At 39.7% G+C, this 17845-nt stretch overlaps 1 long non-coding RNA gene across 1 annotated transcript; it reads right to left on the bottom strand.

Moving 5' to 3' along the window:
• Positions 1-11468: 11468 nt before the first annotated feature.
• Positions 11469-16036, bottom strand: LOC138763248 (uncharacterized). Its single transcript, XR_011357442.1, has 2 exons — positions 15298-16036; positions 11469-11697 (listed from the first exon to the last, which is right to left on the bottom strand). It is a non-coding gene; the product is annotated as an uncharacterized lncRNA (long non-coding RNA).
• Between the last annotated feature and the right edge of the window lie 1809 nt (positions 16037-17845).

Raw genomic sequence — 17845 nt, 5'->3', positions numbered from 1 at the left:
CAACTTCAACATGACATCCCAACTCCTGTATTCAATACTGATTTATGAAGGCCAACATCCCAATGTTTTCTTCACCACTCTATCGACATGTGACTCAAATTTCTGAGAATTCTGCATCAGAATTTCCAAATCCCTTTGTTCTACTCCACTCCTCAATTCCCTACCATTTAAAGTGTTGGACCTTTGCTGATTAGTCCTACCAAAAGGTAGCACCTCACATTTATCAATTTGAAATTCCATCTGCTATCTTTCAGCCCACCCTTCTAACTGCAAGCTTTGATAACCTTCACTGTCCACAACACCAATCTTCATATCATCTGCAAACTTAACAATCCAATTTACCACCCTATCATCAAGATCATTAATATACCATGACAAACATCAATGGACCCAGTATCAATCCAGAGTCATTCCATTACTCACCAGCCTCCAATTTGACAAACAATTTTCTTCCACTACTCTCTGGCATCTCCATCCAACCATTGTTGAATCCATTTCACTACTTCAACATTAATACCCAATGCTTGAACCTTCCTAACTAACCTCTTATGCAGAACTTCAAAGGCCATACTAAAGTCCATATAGACAACATCCACATCCTTCCCCTCATCCACCTTCTTAACCTCCTTGAAAAACTAAGATGCCTATAAATACCACGTTTACTTTTGGAGCCTTTTAAAGCAGCAGAACAATATGAGCCACCTCCAATCCTCTGGCACATCTCCCCGCCCCCCCCACAGCCAATGACATTAAAAATATTTCTGTCAAGAGCCCAATTTGTCCACTAACCTCCCTCAGGAGCCAGAAATGTATCCATCTTTATTTTCTTTAAACTAGCCAATATTACTTCCTCATTAATCTGTTTATTAAACATCACCTCACTACCAGATTTCCCCACTTCACCTGGCTCAATATTCTTTTCCTTAGTGAATACTGAAGAAAAAAAAACATTTAAAATTTTCCCATCTCTTCTGACTTCTCACATAGCCTATTCTTCTGATCCTCAAGGAGCCCAATTTTATTCATTACTATTCTTTTACTTTTAATGTACCTGTAGAAAACCTGGAATATTTAGCTGCCAATCATGCCCCTCCTGCAACCAAGTTTCACTGATGGCTACAATATCATATTTCCATGTGTCAATCCATGCCCTAACCTCATCCACCTTGCTCACCCTGATCCTCGCATATACACTTGAGAGAATGTCCCCCACATTCACTCCTTTGATTATCATCTACTTTTACCACCCCCCTCCCTCCTTTAACTTCAGCATTCTGGTTCCTCTCTCCCTTCAAATCTAGATGCTCTTCCACCCTAATCTCTGCACTCTCATTCAGATTCCCACTCCCATTCCCATTCCCATTCCAAACTAGTTTAAACCCCAACAGCTCTAGCAAACCTGCCTCCTGGGATATTCATCCCCCTCTAGATCAAGTGCACCCCATCCCTTTTGTATAGGTCAGACCTTCCCCGATGATCCAGAAAAGTGAACCCCTTCCCCAACTCTTCAGCCATGCATTCATTTGCCACATCTTCCTGTTCATACCCTCTCTAGCACGTGGCACAGGCAGAAATGCTAAGATTACCACCCTTGAGGTCCTGTTTTTAACTTCTTTCCTAATTCCATATACTCTTTCTTCAGGACCTCATCCTCACTTCTATCTAGGTCATTAGTCCCCACATGGACCACAACTTCTGGCTGCTCAATCTCCCCCTCCAGAATGCTGTGGAATCAATCAGAGATATCCCTGACCTTGGCAACTGGGATCCAACCAACAGGGAGCCCTAATTTCATCCAAAAAACCTTTCTGTCTCTCTAATCAGCAAGTCCCCAATTACAAGATCTCTCCTATTTCCCCCCACCCCCCACCTTTGAGCTGAGGAGCCAGTCCCATGCCAGAGACCAGATCACCACAACTTGTCCCTGGTAGGTCATCACCACCAACATTATCTAAAAGAGTATACTTATTAATGAGGGGAAGAGCCACATGAGTATTCTGCACTGTCTGTCTGTCTGTCTCCTCCCTTCCTTCCTTCCTTCCCTCACAATCAGACTCCCATCTATGATTACCTGTCTCCTTGATGATCCAAAGCTCATTCAGCTGCAACTCCAGTTCCCCAACACAGTCTCCCAGAAATTGCATTTAGATACACCTTTTACAGATGTAGTCATTAGGAAAATTTGTGCTGTCCCTGATCTCCCACACCCTGCAACCAGAGTACATAGGTACCCCAACTGCCTCCATAACCAGCTCTTAAAGTAACTAAAATAAACTTACTTCACTGGGAGCACCTCCTCAGCCTCTGCACCAAAGTTTCTCAAGCCCAACCCTCAAAATCCCACTCCTACACTGGGCCACTTCTTCACCTACCCCTACTTTTATTGGTCCCTGCCAATTAACTCAATTACCCAATTACTAACTCTCCCAAATTAACTCTAAATTGGCTTAACTCTGTGCCCTACACTCCCTTTTTAAACAGTCTCCCCGAAAAATTCAAATAAATCACTGTTTACTCACCAGCCACTTGCCCCCCACCTCTAACTCCAACTTGCCTTAAAATGAAACCTTGCTCTATCATATTGGTAGCTTTCCTGTTCTTTCAAAATATCTTCCATATAAAATACTGTACAAATAGTCAATGAAATATTTTAGACTCAACATGGTTGAAGACATCTAATATGATTGACAAAACCAGAAAAATGGCAACAGCTATATCCAGTTTACTTTCCAGAATGTCAATCAGTCAGATGAGGAAAAGTACGTTATAGTGAGCTGCAATGACAGTATTGAAAATGGTTTCTGATATTCATTTGACAAAAGAAACAGAAAAAAAAATGAACAACTGTATACATCCAGTGTTCTAATAAATGCCATGGTCTACAACACTTGCAAATGCTAAAGTTCCATGGAGTTTCTATATTCCCAGTTCTAGGACTAAGGCACGAACACTTCCCAAAGCTATCTGCATTTTTTCAACTTCCAGTAAATTGGAATACAATGAGATTAACCATTTATTATTTCTTTTCATTAATGGCAACTCAGCTACATATAAAGCGTAGAAAATGCTGTAAACTGCACAGTAGGTCAGTTATCATCTGAAGAAGAAAGATAATGTTATTAGTGGGACAATTCAGATGTTGACATCAGTTTTATACTTGCAGGGTCTTCTGTGTTTTTTTAAACTCCGATTTTACTCTTTCTCATTTCAACTCTATAAATTATTCTGCAATTCCATAATAGAAAAAGCAAAATATTTGCAAAAGCTATGACAATGGTTATTACAAAGCATCCTAACATGAACAATTTCTTATTACCACAATCAAAATTTGTTTTTCCTAAAGAGTAGTCTGTGGAAGAAGTCACGGTGAACAATATTTTCAAGACTCCAAATTCCATATTGATATTTTTTTGAAAGTTAATGTGGAGTGTTCCAAAAATGAGATTAAAGCATAGGGAAATAAATTGTTACTATTTCAGTATAATCCAGAACATTCAACACAGATGTTACCAAGTCTATAACATTCATTACTGAGAAATACTTTGCAATATATTCTGCTTGTTTTACAACAGATGTACAATGTTTTAGCCGAAATCCCTGGTGTGCCAATCCTCAGGCAGTGGAAGGGTTGCCACTGTAGCATCATTGCTTTAGACCTGTCCCAGGCACCATTACTGCATAGGTGCAGCATTTGTAGAGAGATACTTGACAGAGGTGAAGTGCTCTGATTCCTACATATGTGGCAATGGGCTTGAAGGGCTAATCTGTAAAACAGAGAAAAGAAAGTGTAAAAAGGGGAAGTTTTTGAGTAAATCTTACAATGGGCTAATTCTGAAGTTGCTGTGGAAAGACAAACCAGCAACTCCTTCACTACGGTTACCAAGTTCCCAATGGAGACACCAAGGCAAAAGCATGTCAGTTGTATCAGTATCAGTGCACTCACTTTGTCCCTGGCACAATTTGTAATTGCAGTTTATGGGTTGCTATAAAATTTATGTGAACTGCTTCTCATAGTTTGACAAAACAAAAATAGTTCAGTCATGAACAGAAATTAGGTTATCACATCGCATCAGTTCAGGAAATGTGCCATGCTGGAAACAATCCCAACAAGATGGATGATTCAAAGTTCAAATTTCAAAGTTCAGTTTTATTGTTGGAGTATATACATGTCATCACATACAACCCTGAGGTTCTTTTTACTGTGGGCAAGGCTGAATTTCCAGTTATTGGCAGTGCAAAAAAACTGTACTCAAGAAGATATGCATACATGTAAACAAATAAAGTCATGTGAGCAAACTGACAGTGCAATACAGAGATTTAAAAAAACAATCAAGTGTAAAAATCCACTTTTCAATATTTTTATTGGTTTCATCAAGTAAAGTTACATAGGTATATAATAAAGTATTAAGAAATCACATATAATAATAAAAATGGTGATGCGACCATTGAAAAGCAGTTAATAAATAAAAAAAAAACACTATACTAATTATCAACCCCCCTCCCTTCAGAAGCTACTGGCTAAACATAAGCAGTTCACTACCCGATAATAACAAAAGGAAGGTAATTAATAGAGTCAAGTTAAATTATGAAAATAATTAAGAAAAGAATCCCATAAAGAAACAAATTTAAGATTCATTTTAGTATTGGAGCATCTAATTTTTTTTCCGAAGTCAGATATGCCATCATATCAGAAAACCATTGAGTATGAGTGGGAGGGACAGCATCTTTCCATCTCTTTAAAATGGCCTTTTGAGCAATAAGGGAGGCGAGAGCAACTATATGGGATTGTGAAGCAGGTATTATCAAACCTGGTGGCCCACTTATTCCAAAGAGAGCATGAAAAGGATTTGGAGTTATGTAATTTTAAGAACTAAAGACAAGGTACGAAAAACTCCTTCCCAAAAATTGGAAAGAGAAGGACGTAACCAGAACATATGATACTGTCTACCTTCTTCAGTTATATATTTAGAAGAGAGATTTGGATAAAATTTAGCCAATTGGATTTTGGGACAGTGGGCCTGGTGTAATACCTTAAACTTAAATAATGAGTGTCTGGCACAAAGAGAGGATGAATGCACTCGCTTCAAAGTAGGATCCCATGTAGTTTCAGAAAAATGCTGTTGAAAATCCTGTCCCTAGTTTTTTTAAATTCTGTCCAGGGAAATGTCCCTAGATCTTAAAAGTAGATTATAAAGAACTGATAACATCCATTTATGATCAGGTTTGAAATTATAAATCTTCCCTATCATATTAGGTTCCAGGTCTTGAGAAAGCCTCAAAATTAAAGAATTAAAAAAGCTCCTAACCTATAAATAATGAAAAAAGAGATGTTTAGGTATTATAAATTTGATGGATAATTATTCAAAAGAAGCAAGATTTTGGTTAATAAAGAAATCTAAAAAGGATTGGATATCTAAAATTAACCATTGATACTAACTGATACCTTGAACAGAAGGAATTACCTAAAATATGACTTATTAATAAAAATCTATGGAGCCCAAAATGTTTCCTGAATCGAAACTGACAACAAAATTATCAGTTAATTTAGAAGCCAAAATAAAAGGTGCTCTAAGAGTCGAAAGAAAAGAATACTTTTTAGTTGATTTGATTCCTAAATTAATTAATCTTAAAGCATCTAGATGTTCTTAATGATGAATCCAAAGAATAACATATCTAATATTGGCTGCCCAGTAATAAAACCTAAACTTAGGTGATGCCAAGCCCCCGTTCTTTTTAATATTTTGAAGGAAAATTTTCTTTTAAGATGGGGGCACTTTTCCCATTTAAAAGAGATGAGAGAGTCCAAAAAAAGACTTGGGAACAAAAACCAGTACAGCTTGAAAAATATATAAAAAAATTAGGAAGAATATTCCGCTTGATAATATTGACGCATCCAATTAATGTCAGCGAAAGAGGGGACCACTATGTCAAGGACTTCTTAATGTGATTGATTAAGGTAAGAAAGTTTACTTTAAACAAATTATTAAATCTCTTAGTAATGGTTGTACCTACATAGTTAAATAGATTTTTAACTATTTTAAAAGGAATAAAGGAATCTAAAGGGCAGGAAGAGTTCAAAATGAACATCTCACTTTTCTGCAAATTTAATTTATAACTTGAAAAATGCCAGAATTGATAAAGAAGTGATAAAAAATCGATGGAATCGATCAGTCAGGATTCAATATATACAGCAAAATATTATCTGCATGAAAAGACATCTTGTGAACACTTCCAGCTCTAATGATTCCTGAGAGAGCAGCAGATTGCCAAAAGGCCACCTCAAGTGCTTCCAAAACTAAATTGAATAATAATAACCATATAACAGTTTATGGCATGGAAACAGGCCATTTTGGCCCTTCAAGTCCACGCCGGTTCACTCAACTCCACTAGATCCCCCCACCTATTCTCCGCCCATAATCCTCCAACCCCTTCCTATCCATGTGTATATCCAGCCTCCTCTTAAATGAAAGAATTGACTCTGCCTCAACTATTTCCTCCGGAAGATTATTCCATTCAGCCACCACTCTCTGAGTGAAGAAGCATCCTCTAATGTTTCTCCTAAAATTTTGCCCCCTTATCCTCAACTTGTGTCCTCTTGTTTCAACCTCCCTTGCTCTCAGGGGGAAGAGTCTACTTGCATCTAGTCTATCTATTCCCTTCATAATTTTAAACACCTCTATCGAATCCTTTCTCAACCGTCTAAGTTCCAATAAATAAAGTCCTAACCTCTTCAATCTTTCTCTGTACTCTTGGTATTTTAAGCCAGGCAACATCCTTGTAAATCTTCTCTGCACCCTCTCCACCTTATCTATATCCTTCCTATAATTTGGAGACCAGAACTGAACACAATACTCCAAACTTGGCCTCACCAACGCCTTAAGCAGTCGCAGCATTACTCCCCAGCTCCTATACTCTATGCTGTGATTTATAAAGGCTAACATGCCAAATGCCTTTTTAACGACCTTGTCAACATGGGAATCCACCTTCAAGGAACGATGCACCATAACTCCAAGGTCTCTTTGTTCTTGTGCATTCCCCAATGTCCTCCCCTTTACTACATATGTCCTATTTAGATTATTTTTTCCGAAATGAAGCATCTCACACTTCTCTACATTAAATTCCATCTTCTATCTTTCAGCCCAACTCTCCAGACAAACCAAATCACTCTGTAATCCCTGAAAACCTTACTCATTATCCACCACTCCACCCATTTTCGTATAGTCTGCATATTTACTTACCCAGTTAACCACCCCATTATCCAAATCATTAATATAAATTATAAACAACAGGGGACCTAGCAACAATCCTTGAGGCACGCCGCTCGTCACAGGCTTCCATCCTGACAGACAGTTGTCCACCATGACCCTCTGCTGTCTCTCCTCCAGCCACCTCTGAACCCATCTTACTATTTATCTATTAATCCCTAGTGACTGAACCTTCCTTACTAATCTTTCATGTGGAACATTATCAAAAGCTTTACTAAAATCCAGATAGACTACATCAACTGCCCTACCTTCATCCACCTTTCTTGTCACTTCTTCGTCAAACATGACTTCCCCTTCACAAACCCATGCTGGGTGCTCCTGATCAATCCCTGCTTATCTAGATATTTATATACACCATCTCTAAGAATACCCTCCATAACTTTCCCTACCACCGAAGTCAAATTTACAGGCCTATAATTACTTGGCCAACGCCTTGTGCCTTTTTTAAACAACGGAACTACATTAGCAACCTTTCAATCCCATGGCATCATACCCTCCTCCAGTGACCATTGAAAAATCACTGACACTACCTCCACTATTTGCTCCCTGACCTCCCTTAATGTCTTGGGGAAAATCCCATCAGGACCCGAAGACTTATCCACTTTTACTGACCCTAGAAGCTCCAAAACCCTCTCTTTACTAATCCTTATCTTTTCCATAACTAAGTCATTTGCCTCACTTATCTCATATAGTCCAATGTCCTTTTCCTTCATGAACACAGATGAGAAAAAAATTATTTAATATCTCTCCCATCTGATACAGTTCCTCGCACAGTTCACCACTCCCATTTTCCAGCGGTCCTCCTTTTGCTATTCACATATCTGTAAAAACCCTTAGGATTCACTTTTACCTTATCAGCTATTGACATCTCATACCGTTTTTTTGCCTTTCTAATTTCCTTCTTAAGGTTTTTTCTGCAATCTATGTAATAATCATACATCTTATCCATTTTTTGCTTATCCCGAACCAACTTCCCAATTTTTCCTGAAAACCATGGTTCCCTTGAACTTTTGACCTTGCCTTTCGATCTGACTGGCACATAAAGATCCTGTACTCTCAATATCTCTTCTTTAAATACCCTCCAAATCTCCTCTACATCCTTTCCAGAAAAATGATCAGCCCATACAATTTTCTGCAAATCCTTTCTCATTTCTTTAAATCTGACCTTCCCCCACTCAAAGACCTATCCCTTTCCATATTTAAGTTGAAGCTTAAATATGGTTCATGATCACTGGATCCAAAGTTCTCACCAACGCACTCTTCCGTCACCTGCCCTATTCTATTCCCTAACAATAGATCTAATACGGCCTCCCCTCAAGTAGGCACCTCAACATACTGCTGTAAAAAGCAATCCTGAACAAACTGTACAAAGTCTAAGCCATCCTGCCCTCTCACTGATTGTGTTTCCCAATCAATATTAGGAAAATTGAAATCCTCAACTATCACAACCCTATTTCTACTACACATCTCAGCTATTTCCCTGCACATTTGCTCTTTCAGTTCCCTATCCTCTTTTGGTGGCCGATAATATACCCCTATATTTGTAGCCTCACCTTTCTTATTTTTTAGTTCCACCCACAGAGCCTCGTGTGATGAGTCCTCCAGTCTATCTTGCCTCAGCACTGCTGTAATATCTTCCCTGACAAGCAACGCCACACCTCCCCCTCGTACCCCACCAATCCTCTCATGTCTCAAGCAGCAAAATCCCTGAATATTTAACTGCCAGTCTCAACCTTCCTTCAACCATGTCTCACTAATTGCTATCACATCATAACGCCACATGTCAATCCACACCATTTGTTCATCCACCTTGTTTACCACATTCCTTGCATTGAAATAAATGCATCTCAGAGATCTTCTACATTTAACTTTCTGCCTCTCACCCTCTCTACAATTGTTACTATGGCCACTATTTATTACCTGCTGCTGTTCCATCTCCAGATTGTGTGAAAAAGCTTTCTTTCTTTGCCTAAAAACTCTGTTCTTGTTATCCTCCCTGACATGAACCCTTGTCCCCAACCTTACTAGTTTAAAGCCCTAGCAAATGCCCCTGCCAGGATACTGGTACCTCTGGGATTTAGATGTAACCCATCCTTACAGCATAGGTCCCATCTCCCCCAGAAATGGTCCCAGTGGTCCAAGAATTTAAAACCCTGTCTTTTACTCCACCCCTTCAGCCACACATTCATTCTCCACCTGACTCTATTTTTGCCCTCACTGTCACAGGAGGAACTAATCCAGAAATTACACCCTTAGTGGTCCTCTTCTGAGCTCCCTGTCTAACTTGTTATATTCATTTTGCAGGACCATTTCTTCCTTCCTACCAATGTCGTTGGTACCGACATGAACCACGACCTCAGGCTCTTTCCCTTCCCCCTTTAGGATGTTCTGGACTCGTGTAGCCACATCCCAGACCCTGGCAGCAGGGAGGCAAACCACCATCCGGTTTTCTTTATCTTGTCCACAAAAACCTCTATCCGTCCACCTCACCAACGAGTCCCCTATAACTATTGCCCTATTCTTCCTATTACTTCCTTTCTGGGCTACAGAGGCTGATCCTACACCTCTGCCTGCCTTAGCCTGACTATCCCCTTCCTCAGTACTCAAGGAGGAGTATCAATTTCTGAGGATTTCAGGCTCAGATGCTCTCTCTGGAGCCCGACTTTTCTCTTTCATCCTCATAACAGTAACCCACTGCTCCCCTCCTGTGGGCCAGGTGTGACCACCTGACTATAACTCCAAAGCGAGGTCATTAAGCTGCAGCTCAAGGTCCCTAACTCGGTCCCTTAGACACTGCAGCTCAGCACACTTAGTGCACACATGGACATCCGGGAGGTTAGAAGACTTCCCACATGTGACAAAGGGAGCAGGAAACTGCCCTCACACTCATCCTTCCTCCTTCACCTTGTACCTTACCAGAGTAAATATAAAAAGATATATATTAAATTAAATGTGACCATCTTACCTCAATTTAGGTATGCTCGTCCGAAGCCTCTGCTCGCCGAAGCCTCACGAGCCAAAGCCTCGAAGCCCCACTCCTTCACCAGGCCACTCACTGGGCTGCTCCTTACTGGCCGCTCCCTAATACCTACCCTCCTTTTATTGGCCCTTGACCAATTAACCCCTTGACCTCTCCAAGCTCCTCCTCCTCTCAACAGTCGCCTGAGCTCCGATTCACCGCCTCTTCCGACTCCTCGCCCAAAAACAGTAGGTCCATTGCCCAGTAAGCCCTAATGGGCTTAAAGGGCATCCCTGTCTGGTACCACGATACTACTTACAAGGTTTAGATTTAATTGAGTGAGTAAAAATTGAATATGGAGGAGATAAATATATAAATTTCATCCAACTGATAAATTTTGGTAAGAAAAGTAAAGTTAAAAAAGTAAAGGTCCATAAATGAAACTCCGATTGAGTTTGGACTTTGAGTTTGTTATTGAAGTGTCTGATGGTGGAGGGGTAGCAGCTGTCCCTGAACCTTAAGGTGCCAGTTTTATGTTCTTGATGGTGGGGAGGGTTTAACCTGTGATATCCTGGGCAGTATCCATTATGTTTTGCAGGCCTTTCTGCTCAGGAATATTGGTGCCCCCATACCAGACGATGATGTAACTAGTCAGCAACATATTCATTACACATGTTGAAATTTGTCATACCAAACCTCCACAAACTCCTGAAGAAGTAAAGGTGCTAACATGCTTTCTTCATGATGCCATTAGTGTATTGTGTCCAGGAAAGATTCTCCGAGATAGTGATTCACAAAACTTAAATTTGCTCACCCTCTCCACCTGATCCCCCAATGATCACTGGATTGTACACCTCTGTTTTTCCCTTCCTGGTCAATAATCAGCTCCTTGATTTTGTTGACATAGAGTGCAAAGTTGTTAATGCACCATTCAGCCAAGTTTTCAATCTCCCTCCTGTATGCTGACTCATCGCCTCCTTTGCCAGGCTTCTATCCACACCAAGTTAAGCAAGGATGTTTCACCTGTATATCTGTAATATAGATCCTTAATAGGAATGCAGGCTTATATTCTCAGCAGTCTACAAAACCAACAATTGCAGAAACCTTAAGCAAAATGTCATACTGTCTCCTGACTTCAGAAACAAAGATCAGACTGGTGTAACTTTGACAGTATTTCAATGTCCATGAATCAATGTTTCCACTGTGCCTCAAACTCACCACATGTCAGCATGGCCATGAACAAATTTTGAAGAGCTCAATAATTAATTTTAATTTCAAATAAGCATCCTTTTAAAAAGAAGTGATGCCACAGCACTTTAACTACATCTGTTGTAGGATGGAGATGTCTCCGAAAAATGATACACTCTTAAATGAGTTACTGAGAAGACCCATTGCTGTCTTGCAAACTTCACTTCCTTTATTCAAGGTGACATGTTTCTCCAAGTTGCTTGGAGCTAGGTTTCCTGTAGGCCACTAATAGAAAAAAAGAATAATCACCATATTTTGTTCAGGCGTTAAGGAAACCAATTTTTGTATACCTACTAAAGAAAAGTAATTCACTGACATTTTATCTTCCCCTCGCAAATCTCTCTTTCTATGGATCATCAATATCCACAAGGTTACAGTAAATTAAAATAGATTTTAATACCCAGGTAGTTGTAGAAATACCTATAAAAAGTATTTGTACTTTTTAGTTGAGCCCAAGCTTTGCTGGGAAACAACCCAACAGAAGGAAATGTCAGCATATAACGGAATTTGCACCTTTTTTCACAAAATGTAAACCATTTCCTATCAATAATTACTCACTTGTTTCAAACCCACCACCATTTAGCAGATTGAGCTATCACTTTGAATTTTGTTCACCAACAAAGCATGAAGGTGACATTTCTGGCATGGCTATCACAATGAACATTACCTTTGCTTACTGGTTTTTTAGAATATAATAACTTTCAATGCATTTTTCAAAGCCTTCCAGAGCTGCTTTCCCTTAAGTAAAGACCTTTTTTTTATTGTGGTTCCACATGTTAAATGTAACAGGGAGAATGAGATACAAAGCATTTAATGGTAGGATTGATAATTAAAAGGTAAATGAGCTGCTAAATTACTATCAGTTGTCTATGTTTCATCTTGTCGCTTGAATTCATTTGTTATGTATATGCCCATTCAAAAATACTCTTTTAACCCTACAAAAGCTGTCAATATGAAATCAGCTTTCTTTCTGCATAAATTAGTAAGTTGCAGTATTAAGTTGCAATGTTTCATAAACAGTATAGCTGTTTGCTGCTATTCTTTCAAATAGTAGATTCTGCCAGATTTAATTAGCAAAGGACTGCTGGTTTTGTGTAGGGAAGACATATTAAATTCAAGGTCAGCCAATCAAGACTATATAATTTTGCCTGTTAACTACTGCAGAAACTGAAATCCACATTCATTCTTTAATGGTCATCTCAACAGTATCACTGTTACCAAACTATATAAGCACCATCTTACATTAGTATCACAACCCCAATATGGTCATCCTCAGCTACAAAGCCATCTCTAAAGCTTTGCTATTTCTGTAACCACCTTGAACTTTTGCCTCAGATTTCACTCTTCAGTTGTTGGGGGGGGGGGTTATCACAGATCTCCCTTCTCACTGAGCTTGATCAAAGCAGAAGCTTCAATTTTCAGACATTTCAATCTTGATTTTCTTCCTTTAAATTTATTCAAACCCTTTCCAGTTTCACAAAAAAAAATTTCAGAAAACCTTGCAAAACCTTGCTTTTGGTCATTTTTAAAAAAATATTTAACTTAAAAATTTTAAGCCACATTGCATTAAATTAATAATGAATTATATCCAACAAAATGCATGTGTGTGGTGATATGGCTGTATGTACTGGCTGGCCCGCCCTCTGGGGGTCTCCCTACCTTAGCTTCTCCCTTGATCCTTCGCATGTGACACCTGGCCATAAAGGTCAAATCCCCTCTCTTTCCTGCTCATTTTCCTAGCCTAGACTCGGGCCAGCAGTCTCTTGCTTAATAAAGCCTATCATTTCCCTCAGTTTTCTGTCTGCATCATTATTGGACTACCGATAGCGTCCAACAATGTGGTATATAACCTAATTTCCCCCTCCCTCCACAACCTCCCCCTCACTCCCAACCCAAAGAAAGAAAGAAGAAAGCAAGAGATTTAAACCATTGCCAACACAATCAAATGCCATGGATCAGAGTATCACACAATGAGCCACAGGGAATTCAACATTTTAAACCCATATAATCCAAATAAGGGTTCCATTCTTTCAGAAAAAAAAAAGATAATTATCACATAACTTATACGTTATTTTCTCCAATGGGATACATGATCTCAATTGCATATGCCATCTTTTCAAACCCAAATCAATTTCATTTTTCAAGTAATGGCTATACATTTTCTTGATACAGCCATTGCTAGTCTTAAAAACACAATATGATACATGGTCAACCTCAATTTCAAACTCAACATTTTAACATTGCCTAATAAAAACAATTTTGGATCCATGGGTATTTGAAACTTTAAAACTTTCTCTAAAAATTCCTTCAAAAGGATTTAACACTATCACAAAGGCAAGTCAAATGTAAAATAGAACCTACTTCTTTACAACATCTAAAGCATAAATCTGAAGAGATTAAATTATATCTATTTAATTTTTGAGGTGTTAAATACAACTAATGTATAAAATTATAACAAACTAATCTGGTACATAACTGTTTCCTCCTCCTCTGTTACCAGTAAGGTATCTTCTTCTTCAGTCCTGACAATTTCTTCTTCCTCTTCCGATGATGTGAATGCTTGCGCGACCCATCTGCAGGGTCTAGGCCTTTCCCTCGGCAGTCCAGCATTGCTGGGCTACGAGGGTCCCCCCCCCACCCCCCTGCAGGCAGAGTTACAGCCTGTGTCACGCACATGCGCAATTGATCCTGCAGTTCAAGAGGTTGAAGCTGTTGCTTCCTAGCTCCAGCGCCATCTTCCTCGGTACCCAGGGGAGGTGGCACCAACATTACCTGTATTTTCGATGCTGTGACGATTTCGGAGAAAGAGGAATTGAGTATCCAGGCTCAATTTCCAAGGTAGGCCCTAGTTCTTCTGTAGCTTGCTACAAAGTGTTTTTTTTCCACTGTCTGAACCTCAGTTTTCCTCATAGTTACTGTTATTACTGATTATAAAGGATTTTAATGTTGTTGTTTTACAAAAAACTTCTTTGAAAAATTGGGTTTTAAATAGTTATGTCGGGAGAGGTGTCTTCTTACGTCTCCCACCTATGCCATATCATGACCCCTCTGCTTTTGGTCATCTCATCTAATTTCACTTGATTCTTCTTCTTGTCTTCTTTCTGCAGCCATATGCTCAATGAAACTTTGATCAATTAAAAATACAATGTAAGTACAAAATATTAAATTTGGACATACAGCACAGTAACAGACAATTTCAGCCCACGAGCCCGTGCTACCCAATTAACCTACAACCCTGGTAAATTTTGAAAGGTGGGAGTCCCTTCAGAGTCATTGAGTGTCTGTTAATTCATCTCCAGTGATCCTGCAGCCTCTGCAGATTCCAAACCTCCAATACCATCAGGGGGTGCCTAGCGTAAACCTCATTTACCTTCGACTGGTACTGGCTGTTCAATATGTCCATTGCTGCTGGCTATGGCTGGGCATTCATGATCATCAAGTATACCAGAAGCTTTACCCGGGAATAGAGTAATTGCAGTCTGTCATCCTCTGATCCGATGATAGCAGAAGAGGCCTGCAGGAATGCTTTGGAGCAACGCAGCCTGTTGGATGCGTCAGGAAATTATGAGTAGAGGTCTAAGTTTTCCGGCTTCAGGATCTACTCCATTACCAAAAAAAACTGTTGTGAATTAAATTGATTCATCATCAATAATTTCAATGTCTAGAAGTCGTAGAGCTGGTCGACATGCCTGGACTGAAGGCTGTGGCATAGTCACTTTTATTCGGGGTTCAGTGGGAGGAACCTCAGGTACAGTCTGCAAGGGCCGTGTTCAAGTACATCCAAACATCTATACAGCACATCCAAACATATTTACTCTGGCTTACCACAGTTCCTCAGCATTTGAGCCCTTTGCTGGTCCACACCATGGGAGACGCGGTGGGGGTTTCTTGCCTTTTCTGCTCCGCCTAGAGTCTGTAATCCCTCATACCTTTTGCTCAGCACAGATCTTGTTTTTGCAGGAGTGTATGATTAAAGAAGTCATGTTGCAGCTATATAATGCTTTGGTTAGGCCTTGCTTAGAGTACTGTGTGCAAAACTGGTCCCTCATTGCAGGAAGGATGTGGAAGCTTGGCAAAGAATACAGAAGAAATTGACAAGATACTTCCTGGATTAGAGGGTATGAGGTGTGTGGAGCAATTGGACAAACTTGGGTTGTTTTCACTGAAGTTTTGGAGGCCTAGAGGAGACCTGACAGAAGCTTACATAATTATGAGAGGCAAGCATAGGGTAGACAGTCAAAAAAAAAAAGTTCTAGGGCAAAAATGCAACTACTAGAGAACATGAGAGAGGAAATGTTTAGCCAAGGGTCGTGGTAGAAGCAACTATGACAGTAGTATTTAAAAGGCTTTAAAAAGACACATGACTGCAGGGAATGGAGTGGTGTGGATCATGTGGAAGTTTTAGTTCAACTTGGGGATCATGTCCACACAGACGTCATGGGCTATACCTGTGCTGCAGTGTTCTATGTTCGATGTAACAAAGCCACTTGTTCACAGCAAGTGGCTCTCACTGGCTCGGTCAGAATTTATTTCCCATCCTAAGATCCCTCTGACTGACTTGCTCAGCCTGCTCAGAATGCAGTTATGAATCAACTGCATTGTGATGTATTTAGATTCCACATTGAGCAGAGAAGGTAAGGAAGATAAGACTTCAATCCATGAAGGGAATTTTCAAACTAGATTGACTTTTGTGACAAATTGTTGCTATTCCCATCTCTTTAATCGCAAATGTATTTACTTCATAACATTTAAATTCCCCAGCCATCCAAATGGATTTTGAGCCTGTGTTTTTAGATTGATATTTCACACCTAACAGCCGCCACACTATAGACCCAATGATCCACCACATGCTCAACTTTGTCAGCAACTTACAATACTTGCCAGCATGAAGTGTTCATCATTAGGAACATTCATGCAGTACTTAGCATTAACCAGGGAGCTTTTTGGTTTGTTTTAAGAAAATTATGTGGGACAGCTGACTACAATCATTGGTAGTTTGGTCCATTTATGATTGGAACCAGACAAGAAGAAGGTTCAGCAAAGATTAGAATCTGCTGCCACACATGAGAGAAAGGGGAGGATATGGTACAAACCATTTGCAAGTGTTTGGCACAGATGCTGCAACTGTGTTATTGTATCCATTGAGTCCACATTACTTTTTTTTTTAACCCAAGGATGAAATCTTTCAACTGACAACATGGGCAATTTTGTCATTTGCATTGCATCAAAGCTCTAGGAAGTGGCTATGACTTCCCCTGTGCAAAGAGAGCTACATGGACTGAGCAAACAGCATCAGAGGACATGGGGCTTTGCTCAGATGACCGGAAACCCCAGAGTAGAAAAATGTAATTGACTGCATCTTGAGCACTTGCCAGCATAGCATTTTATCAATTCAAAATTATATTGGATCCTCGGTATACAAGTCAAGTTTATTGTCTTCTGATAGCATGAGTACAACCTGACAAAACAGTGTTCTCTGGTCCTCAGTGCAAAACACAGTCACATAGCCAGACATATCACACCTACAGACAAGCAATACATATTGTTACGAGCCCAAAGAACCCCACAACTGAGGTACCACCATTAGTCACCTCAATGTCGCGCTGATGAAAGTTGCCCCATCAGGGTTCTCCAGATGGTAACCTCTTTCTTTCAGGCTATCACAGAGTTCCTTTCTATTCTGTTTATTCCAAGAGAAACATCAGACAGATAGCACTTCAAGCCATCCACATCTCTGGAGCTTTCTGTTTCAACCAACTTCCTGGCTTGCACTGTACAGCTGCTATCAGTGTCACACACACTCGTTGAGAGAGCTTCTTGAACTTGTCTTTACTCTCTCTCTCTTTACTTTTAAACAGCCAGTTTGTCTCCTCCAAACAATGGTCTATTCATTTCATGACTCATTTCAATTAGCATGTGAAATGTGCATAACATTCTCCATAGATTCTGCAATGTTACTGAATATGAATTCTTCAGTCTTTCAAATAAGATCTGTTTTAAAGTGTGTGTATGTATGTAACCTACTATAATCTTACAACATTCTTCCCAATATTTATTCTTTACAATATACTGAACAGTATTTATATATAAATAATAAATAAATATTGTTTAATGGATGTGAGAGTCTCAGGTGGTTAGTGTGAGAAGTTCCTTTTCTCATTCAGCATTCTTACTGCCCGTGGGAAGAAACCGTTCCTCAACCTGGTGATTCTGGCTCTGATGCTTCTGTATCTCTTTCCTGATGAGAGCAGCTGAAAGATGCTGTGTGTGGGGGTAGAAGTGTCCTCAATGATTTTGTGTGCCCATCTTCAGACAATTATTTCGGTCGATCACGTCAATGGGGTGGAGGGAGACTCCAGCGATTTTCTCTGCC

The sequence above is a fragment of the Narcine bancroftii genome, chromosome 5 (genome assembly GCF_036971445.1).
Source record: "Narcine bancroftii isolate sNarBan1 chromosome 5, sNarBan1.hap1, whole genome shotgun sequence".
In the NCBI taxonomy this organism is placed as follows: domain Eukaryota; kingdom Metazoa; phylum Chordata; class Chondrichthyes; order Torpediniformes; family Narcinidae; genus Narcine; species Narcine bancroftii.
This window is presented reverse-complemented; position numbering and strand designations above follow the sequence as displayed.